The sequence below is a fragment of the Sorex araneus genome, chromosome X, assembly GCF_027595985.1.
Source record: "Sorex araneus isolate mSorAra2 chromosome X, mSorAra2.pri, whole genome shotgun sequence".
NCBI classification, from domain to species: Eukaryota; Metazoa; Chordata; class Mammalia; order Eulipotyphla; family Soricidae; genus Sorex; species Sorex araneus.
Genome location: NC_073313.1, coordinates 114,511,299 through 114,521,117, shown reverse-complemented (window position 1 = coordinate 114,521,117; position 9,819 = coordinate 114,511,299).

The following is a 9,819-nucleotide window of genomic DNA, read 5'->3' as shown; positions in this document are numbered from 1 at the left end:
GAATAAGGGCTAGAAATTTACCAAATTTAATGTTGAGCATCAAAGCATAAATTTAGGAACCTCAGAAAACACCAAGCAAGATAAATACAAACAAACTATAATTAGGTACACCATAATTCAAACTTTAAAAGATGGGAAAATATCTTACATAAAATAAGAGGGAAGGATCCGGAGGCATAGTACAGTGGGTAGAGCATTTGCGTTGCACACAGCTAATCTGGATTTAATTCCCTGCATTCCATATGGTCTCCAGGATACTTCCAGGAGTAATTCCTGGTGTATTGCCAGGAGTAACCACTGAGCTTTGCCCGATGTATATATATATACACACACACACATGTATATACACAAAAACAAATATGTGTATATATGTGTCTATATATAGGCATACATACATATATGTATCTGTCACTGTCACTGTCATCCCGTTGCTCATCGATTTGCTCGAGCAGGCACCAGTAACATCTCTCATTGTGAGACTTATTGTTACTGTTTTGGGCATATTCAATACACCACGGGTAGCTTGCCAGGCTCTGCCTTGCGGGCACGACACTCTCGTAGCTCACCGGGCTCTCTGAGAGGGGCGGAAGAATCGAACACTGGTTGGCCACGTGAAAGGCGAACACCCTACCACTATGCTATCACTCCAGCCCCACGTATATCTATATTATGTATATTTTATATATACATATATATGGGAAATTTGTTTACCTAAAAAGAAACAAAGATAAAAATTAGTTACCTGGTGAAATGAGTCAGCAGTAAAGTACCATGCGTGTAACTGCAAGTTTGATCCCCAGCACTACTGCACAAGCAGCAGCACCCCACATCATAAAGCAATATGACCAACAGTGCTGTTGAGATCACCAAATGCCACAAACTCACCACAGTTAATGTGCAACTCTCACTGAACACCTCAACGAAGTGTACACCCATCAGATGTTGCAGTAGCAGCAACAACAGCAAGTGATGTCAGGGGAAAAATATATATGACGTCCATTGAACTTATCCTAAATTATACAAACAAGTACAAAGAGGTATAAAATGCCTTAAATACTAAGAGAGGAAAAACTTGACAACCTAGAATTTGTATCGTGAAAAATTATCAATAAAGAGAAAGAAGGAATTCTTCAGGCAAACAAAACTTGAGGAAATTTTTTGTTGCCAGTAAATCTGCCTTGCTACAAATGTTAAAAGTTCTTCAGTTAAGAAAATATATCAAACAAAATACAGAGAGAGCTCAGGGAATGGAAAAGAATATTTACCCACTAACCATCTGATAAGGGGTTAATATCCAGGATATACAAGACTCTAGTAGAATTGTACAAGAAAAACCCTCCAACCCCATCAAATAGTGGGGAGAAGAAATGAACAGTAGCTTCCTCAAAAAGAAATACACATGACCAAAAGCCACATGAAAAATTCTCTACATTGCTAATCATCAGAGAAATGTAAATCAAAAGAACAATGAGATGTCATTTCAAAACAGACTGGCACACACCAAAAAGAACAAAAGCAACCTGTTCTGGCTCAGATGTGGAGAGAAAGGACTCTCTTTCATTATTAGTGGGAATGCCAACTGGTTCAACCTTTTTAGAAACCAATATGGACATTCCATCTCAAACTGGAAATTAAGGTTTAATATGACACTTCACTACCACTTCTGGGAATATATCCCAATGGTGAAAAAAAGTACAGTAGAAATAACATCTGCACCTGTATGTTCATTGCAGCACTGTTCAAAATAGCCAAAATCTGGAAGCAACCCCAGTGCCCAAGAACAGATGATTGGTTAAAGAAACATTGGTACATCTACACAATGGAATACTATGCAGCTGTTAGGAAAGATGAAGTCATGAAATTTGTTTGTAAGTGGATAGTCATGGAGAGTATCATGCTAAGTGAAATGAGTCAGGAAGAAAGGTACAGACATAGAATGATTGCACTCATTTGTGGAATATAAAATAACATAATATGAGATGGACACCGAAGGACAGTAAAGACAAGGGCCAGAAATATTGCTCCATAGTTGGAAGCCTGCCTCTTGAACTGGAGGAGAAGGCAGCTGGAATAGAGAAGGGATCACCAAGTCAATGATTGTTGGAGGGATCATTCAGGATGGTAGATGTGTGCTGAAATTAGATGAACGACCAAATGTGATAGCCTCTCAGTATCTGTATTGCAAGCTACAATGCCCCAAAGTAGAGAGAGAGTATGTGGGAAATTGTCTGCCATAGAGGCAGGGAGAGGTGTGGAATGGGGGAGAAATACTGGGAATATTGGTGGTGGAAATTGTGCACTGATACTGGTGGAGTAATAAGTGTTCAATCATTGTACAACTGAAACTCAAACAGAAAGCTTTGTAACTGCATCTCACAGTGATTCAATTTAAAAAAATTTTTTAAAAAGAAAATATGCCAGAAACTTATATGTACGTAAAGAAGAGCAATGGAGAAGTAAGTACAAATGAAACTAAAGTAAAACTTTTATTCTTATATTTAATTGATGTACCATATATTGTTCACTACAAAAATTATAACATTATTGTTCAAAATAGTAATAGCAATATATTTGAGTATAGATGGCTATATGCAAGTGAAGTGAATGATAGAAATAATATAAAGGATGTGAGAAAATTAGAACTATTTTGTTAGTACAATGCATTTCACTATCCATGAAGTAGGACACCATTATTTGAAAGTGGATTTGGAATGTATGTGTTTTCTGAAAACTTTAAGAAAACCATTAGAAACAATGAAGAAAAAAGTAAAATTGACTTGCTTTTAAAAGGAAGGAAAATTGAATCACACATAACAATCAAATGCACAAAGGTAGGGAAAAAACAGAAAGAAAAAGCTAAGAATATAGAATAGAGACTGGGCTGGAGCGATAGTATAGAGAGTAGGGCATTTGCCTTGCACGAGGCTGACCTGGGTTCCATCCCCAGCATCCCATATGGTCCCCTGAGCACCGCCAGGAGTATTTCCTAAGTGCAGAGTCAGGAGTAACTCCTAACTGAGCATCGGCAGGTGTGACCCAAAAAGCAAAAAAAAAAAAAAAGAACAAAAACATTCTAGGAAACAATAACAAGTATGACAGGCATTGCAGATATTAATCCAAACATATTAGTTATTTGCATTCATTTAAAATGCACAATTTTGGGGCCAGAGCAATGGTACTGCAGGTAGGGCATTTACCTTGCACAGTGTTGGTCCAGGTTTGATCCACAGCATCCCATTTGGTCTCTCAAGCACCACAAGGAGTGATTCCAGGTGTAAGCCCTGAACAATGCAAGTATAGCCCAAAAACAAACAAAACAGAGAAAAAAAATCAGTTCACAATGCAATGTCTATCATGTAAAGTACTTACTGTTTTTGCCAAAATATATTTAACATAAAGTTTGTCAGAGTGCAATGGTAGATTCTGATACAGGACTCCTTTAACGGAATATAGGAATAAAAGTTTCTTTTTTTTTTTTTTTTTTTTTTTTTGCTTTTTGGGTCACACCTGGCAATGCACAGGGGTTACTCCTGGCTCTGCACTCAGGAATTACCCCTGGCGGTGCTCAGGGGACCATATGGGATGCTGGGATTTGAACCCGGGTCGGCCGCGTGCAAGGCAAACGCCCTACCCGCTGTGCTATCTCTCCAGCCCCAGGAATAAAAGTTTCTTAAAGAAATCACAATAGTTGCATTCAAACATGGTACTTGGAGAATAGAGAGAAAAATAGAAGAAAAATAATTTCTCATATATATATTTCTATAGTGCTTTTATGGCTTACCATGTCAGATTTTTTAATCTAACAATAAAACAAAAATTAGAAAAAATACTTTTTCCTATATTAAATGCATGATATGTTCCCGCAATTCTCCTTTTACACATAATGCCAAAATCACTAATTACTCAAGGTACTATTTCACACTAAGAACCTGTAAATCCAGATTCCTTCTCAACACAATGTTCCTGGCTTTCACAGCCACTGCACCAAAGCACTCTCCAGTAAAAATATAGATTAAAAAAGTACACAGTGAAATATATCACATAAGTTATCACTCCATAAACATGCACTTTTCTTCAGGTAACCTAGCTATTACACTAAACAATGTACCTAATAAATAGTACTTTTTGAGAAAATATTGAAATATAAATAAATATGCTAAATTTGAACCATATTGTTACAATTTCTGATTTATGTTTATACTTCCCTGCCAGATTAAGGACAAGAAAACAACATTTCAGGGTTTACATATTTACCCATATGTGGACTATTTCAAACTATGTACCATTTCAACATATTCTGGCTGGTTATCTAACAATGCTGCAACATTTTAAAAGCAGTTAGACTGCCAAGTCTCACAGTGTGGGATCCAGATGTGGAAGGTATTTTGGAATCATGTATTTTCTTCTAGTCAAATCCAAAATCACCCCAAGTGAAAGAATTTCAGTCTCCTCACCTCTGGAGTATAGGTTAGTAACCACAACTCTTCCACATTGTTAGTGATTCTGGAACAAAAATAATCCTATCTTGATGAGCTATTAGCCAAATATTTGTAATCTATCTTAGCAGAAAATTATTTTCAATCTAAGTCAAATGCTTAAGTCCATGGCATTTCTTTATCAGAGCCAGTAACAGTCATAGTTTTGCAATCTTCAACATGCATGCGTACATCCAAGCGACCACACGCACACACAAAACACACACACACAGTCCATTGTTCAGATCCTATCCTCTAGCAGAAACAGAGAAGGAATATATTTTTCAGATTTTATGGGCTAAAGTTGAAATTTGCTTGACATGATTTTTGTCTAAACTCTCAGTATTTTCCCCAGAATGAAAAACTCCACAAACATATTCAACAGTAGGTATTGTCTTCCAAAAATAATTTCCTTGCTGTAGGCTCTTTTCCTTGCCAATAAAATGAAATAAAGTTATTGGCAATCCTTTCAACTCTGACTAGTTTACACATTCCTAAATAACAGAAAATCATCTAGATAAAAACATCCTTATGTGAAAAATAGGAGGAATATCCTACCCCCATTGACATTAATATACCTTGAAGGAGAATTGCAAGGCCTGAACTGGGTCATCTTTCTTCTCATAAAGTCTCTTTCAACATCCAAATTCTAAATTGGCACTAAGCATGTCAGTTTTGTGACATAACATACCTACATTTTTTTATTTTGCATTTGATCTTTTTATGTCTGTCTCTCTCTTTCTGACTCATTTCACTTAGCATGATACTTTCTATGTTGATTCACTTATATGAAAAGTTCATGACTTCATTTTTTCTAACAGCTGCATAGTATTCCATTGTATAGATGTACCGGAGTTTCTTGAACCAGTCATCTGTTCTAGGGCACTCGGGTTTTTTCCAAATTCTGGCTATTGTAAACAGTGCTGCGATGAACATATAAGCGCAGATGTCATTTTGACTATACTTTTTTGCTTCTCTGGGGTATATTTCCAGTAGTGGTATTGCTGGGTCAAATGGGAGCTCAATTTCTAATTTTTTGAGAAGTGTTTATATTGTTTTCCAGAAGGGCTGAACCAGTCGGCATTCCCACCAGCAGTGTAGAAGGGTCCCTTTCTCCCCACATCATCTCCAACAGCGGTTGCTTTTGTTCTTTTGGATGTGTGCCAGTCTCTGTGGTGTGAGGTGGTATCTCATGGTTGTTTTGATCTGCATCTCCCTGATGATTAGTGATGTAGAGCACTTTTTCATGTGCCTTTTGGCCATTCGTATCTCTTCCTTGGGAAAGTTTCTGTTCATTTTTCACCCCATTTTCTGATGGGGTTGGATGTATTTCTAATGATTAAATAGAATGTTTCAACAGCAGGGTATCCAGTTCTCTCCACCAATGTCTCAGAGAACCCCTCCCACTCACCCCAACTTTTCCTCCTTTAGGAATGTTCAGTTCTGTAGATCAGTTCTCTGGTTCTCTTGCCCTGAGTGCTTTAATGGCAGAATTTCTTAATGAAATCGATGCATAAGTATTGAATAACTATAACATTGCTTTAGAAAGAGAATGGTGAAAAGTTGATGGGGTTTCTGATTCACAGCTACCTAAAACTCCATGTAAGCCATACATCTATAGTTAGAAGACATTTCTAATTACAGGGCTCTGAGTAATCAACCTCCATTATGACTAGAACTGAATAATTATATCTATATGTGGATCTAGAGGCTTAATAACGTTTCAAAATGTACCTATCCATTTTATAAACACTAAGAGAACTACTTCGGAGTAGAAAGAGGCATAGATGAAGCAATTCTATTCTTGGAATTAAATTATAGTCAAATATTTCCCTCAAACCCACCGTTAGGATTTTTTCTTTTTCTAGATATTTTTAAAAAGATTCTTCAGATTCACTAGGTTTGGCTCTCAGAGGTGTCTCAATAGAGCATCCTGGCTCTCTTAAGGGCCGGACATGTAGCTCTGGAGTAAAACATTTGCCTTAAAAGTGAAAGGCCCTGAATTCTATCCCCAAGTTTAATTAACAGGTTTGATCCTCGCTACTACAAAATAAAAGTTCTCAGATTCAAAGCTTATCTATTACAATAGCACCTCTTCTCTTGTCTGCTTATGCTGCTACTCTTTTTATCGTCTATGTATATTTTAAAACGTTTTTTGAGAATGGCATTCTTAAATTTGGTTTTTAACTCTTGTTTTCTTATATGTTCTTTGTTGCGTATTCCAATATATCCTTTTCAATTATGCCACAATCTCTTAGAGATAATTCATTTAAGAAACATTTAATATGTATTTAACTTTGTCTAACCATGTACTTATTTGTTTAATTTAATTCTTTGCTCAGTTACGTAAAGACACAAACAGTAGAATCTTTTTTCTATGACAAAGACAATTTTCCTAACACTTGAACTCATTTTTGGCATCTTTTCTTAATTTACTTTTTGAGGTATAACTTAACACAAAATAATGCTTTAACTAAAGTGCACTTTTTGATAATTCTTAAAAAATGTATACACTGTAACCACAACCCCAGTCAAGGATTAGAAAATTTCCTTCAAACCAAAGTTTCCTTCTACCATTTTGCAAACAATTCACCCTGCCGGCCCTAGCTCCAGACAGCTATATATCTGTTTCTTGTTACCAGAGATTAGCGTTGACTCTTATAATTTTGTGTAAACAGGTTCGAACAAAATTTTCTCAGATCTCCTATCGGCATAACGTTTTTGAGAATCATGTATATTGTTAACAATTTATTACATATTAATTTCTGAGCAGGGTCCCATTATCCAATAAACAAATACATAATTTTTGGGGGGTCACACCTGGCGATGCACAAGGGTTACTCCTGGCTCTGCACTCAGGAATTACTCCTGGCGTTGCTCAGGGAACCATATGGGATGCTGGGATTTGAACCCGGGTCGGCCGCGTGCAAGGCAAACGCCCTACCCGCTGTGCTATCTCTCCAGACTCACAAATACATAATTTTTATTTATTCCCTATTAATAGGTATACTTATTGTTTCTAGTTATTGGTTAGTCATGTCTAAACATTTTTTCTGTGTATATGTTTTAATTTCTTAAAACAAATTAACTAGAAGTGGGATTACCTGGTCATAATGTTAAGTATATGTTTACATTTATTTTGAAATGAACAAACTTTCTGTTGCACAATTTATTATGTTCAATTTTATGCCCCCACGGTAATGTTACTTAAGAGCAATGGTTGATCCACATTCAAACATCTGATTTTTACATTTTTTAAAAAATTTAATCATTTCAGTGGGCATTGGTAATGTCACATTATGATTTCACTTTATATTTCTCTACAGTTTCACTTCATGAAGGATCTTTTCATATCAAAATTTTTCATATCTTAGCTGTCTGTATACTCTTTATTTGAAGTGCCTAATCAAATTCTTTCCTGTTTGTCTTTTTTTTTGCTCTGCTTATAAATTCAAGGCAGGAGACCTTTACATTATATTTTTACTGGTTCATGTTTAATAGTTTTGTTGGCATATAATTCACATACCATACAAATCAGCAGCTAGTAGTATATTCAAAGATATGTGACCACTTATCTGTTTTCTGTCTCTGTTTTCTTGCTCTGGACATTTCAAATGAATGAGATAGTATAAAGTGTTATCTTTCTCTTCTTTCCACTTAGCATCATGTTATAAAATTTCACTCACATTTTTAAAAAATTATTTATTTTTTAATTAGTGAGTCACAGTGAGGGTACAGTTACAGAATCACACATTTTCGTGCTTGTTTTTCCCTCATGCAATGTTTAAGAGACCATCCCTCCACCAGTGTCCATTCTCTACCACCCATGAACCCAGTATCCCTCCCACTCCCCAGTCCCATCCCCCCACCCCACCGCGCCTCTGTAGCGGGGCATTCCAATTTGATATCTCTCTTTCCTTTTGGGTGTTGTGGTTTGAAATAGGAGTATTGAGTGGTCATCCTGTTCAGTCTCTAGTCTACTTTCAGCACACGTCTCCCTTCCCGCGCAGGATCTCCAATCACATATTACTTGGTGTTCTCCTCTCTATCTGGGTTGACTTTCCCCCAACGTGAGAGGCCAGCTTCCAAGCTATGGAGCCAACCTCCTGGTATTATATGCTACTATTCTTGGGTATTAGTCTCCTACTCTGTTGTTCTATATTCCACAGATGAATGCAATCTTTCTATGTCTGTCCCTCTCTTTCTGGCTCATTTCACTTAGCATACTTTCCATGTTGATCCACTTATATGCAAAGTTCATGACTTCATCCTTTCTAACTGCTGCATAGTATTCCATTGTATAGATGTACCAAAGTTTCTTTAACCAGTCATCTGTTCTCGGGCACTCGGGTTTTTTCCAGATTCTGGCTATTGGAAACAGTGCTGCGATGAACATATAAGTGCAGATCTCATTTAGTCTATACTTTTTTGTTTCTCCAGGATATATTTCCCGAAGTCACGCACATTCTACTATGTACCAGTTTCTCTTTCTCCACATCCTCACCAATATGTGTTGTTTCTAATTCTTTTGCAGCTCATCAGTCTACAACTGTACCTCATGGTGATTCACTAATAAAATAAAATAGTACTGCCAGTAGGGAACTTGCCTTGGATGCAGCTGACTCGATTCGATCCTTGACATACCACATAAGTTTCCCCAAGTCCCACCGGGAATGACCCCTGAGCGTAGAGTCAAAATTAAGTGCCAAATAACTCTGAGTTTGGCCCCCAAAACAATAAAATAAATTTAAATTAATTTTCCTGCCTTTCTGTCTGGAGGTACTTTCTGAACTTAGTGTGTAGAGGGAATCGCAAAGAGTGAACTTGTTGAGTGAAGAGCAAGAGTTCAAAGTTTGAGGATATTGTTGTGACTAATTAATTGTAAGGTAGAATACTGGAGAACTAAGAGATATACTGAAAAAGCATGCTCAAGAATTTTATTTCTTGTCTTCTTGAGATTCTAACTGGATTCTTGTATTCAGAATAATAAAGAGCCTTCTAAACAGTAATGAGAAAATGAGCAATCTAATGTTATAAAAGAGTCAAACATCTGACTAAATGTTCTAGTAAAAGAGATACACAGTGACAGGAGCATATAAAGATGCTCAACTTAAATATTCATTGGTATAATGTAAATTAAAACCAAAATGAGTTATCACTGTTTACTTATTAGCAGAGTTGACAGTAACAATTGGTGGAAATTTAGAAAAAATCGAATTCTCAAATATTGCTTCTGAAAAAGCAGAGGCACAATGCCTTTAGAAAGTCATCTGCCAGTCTCTCTCCCCTCCTGTCCTTTCCTCTCCCTTTCTTTTTCTTTTTCTTCTTTTTTTTGTTGAATTTA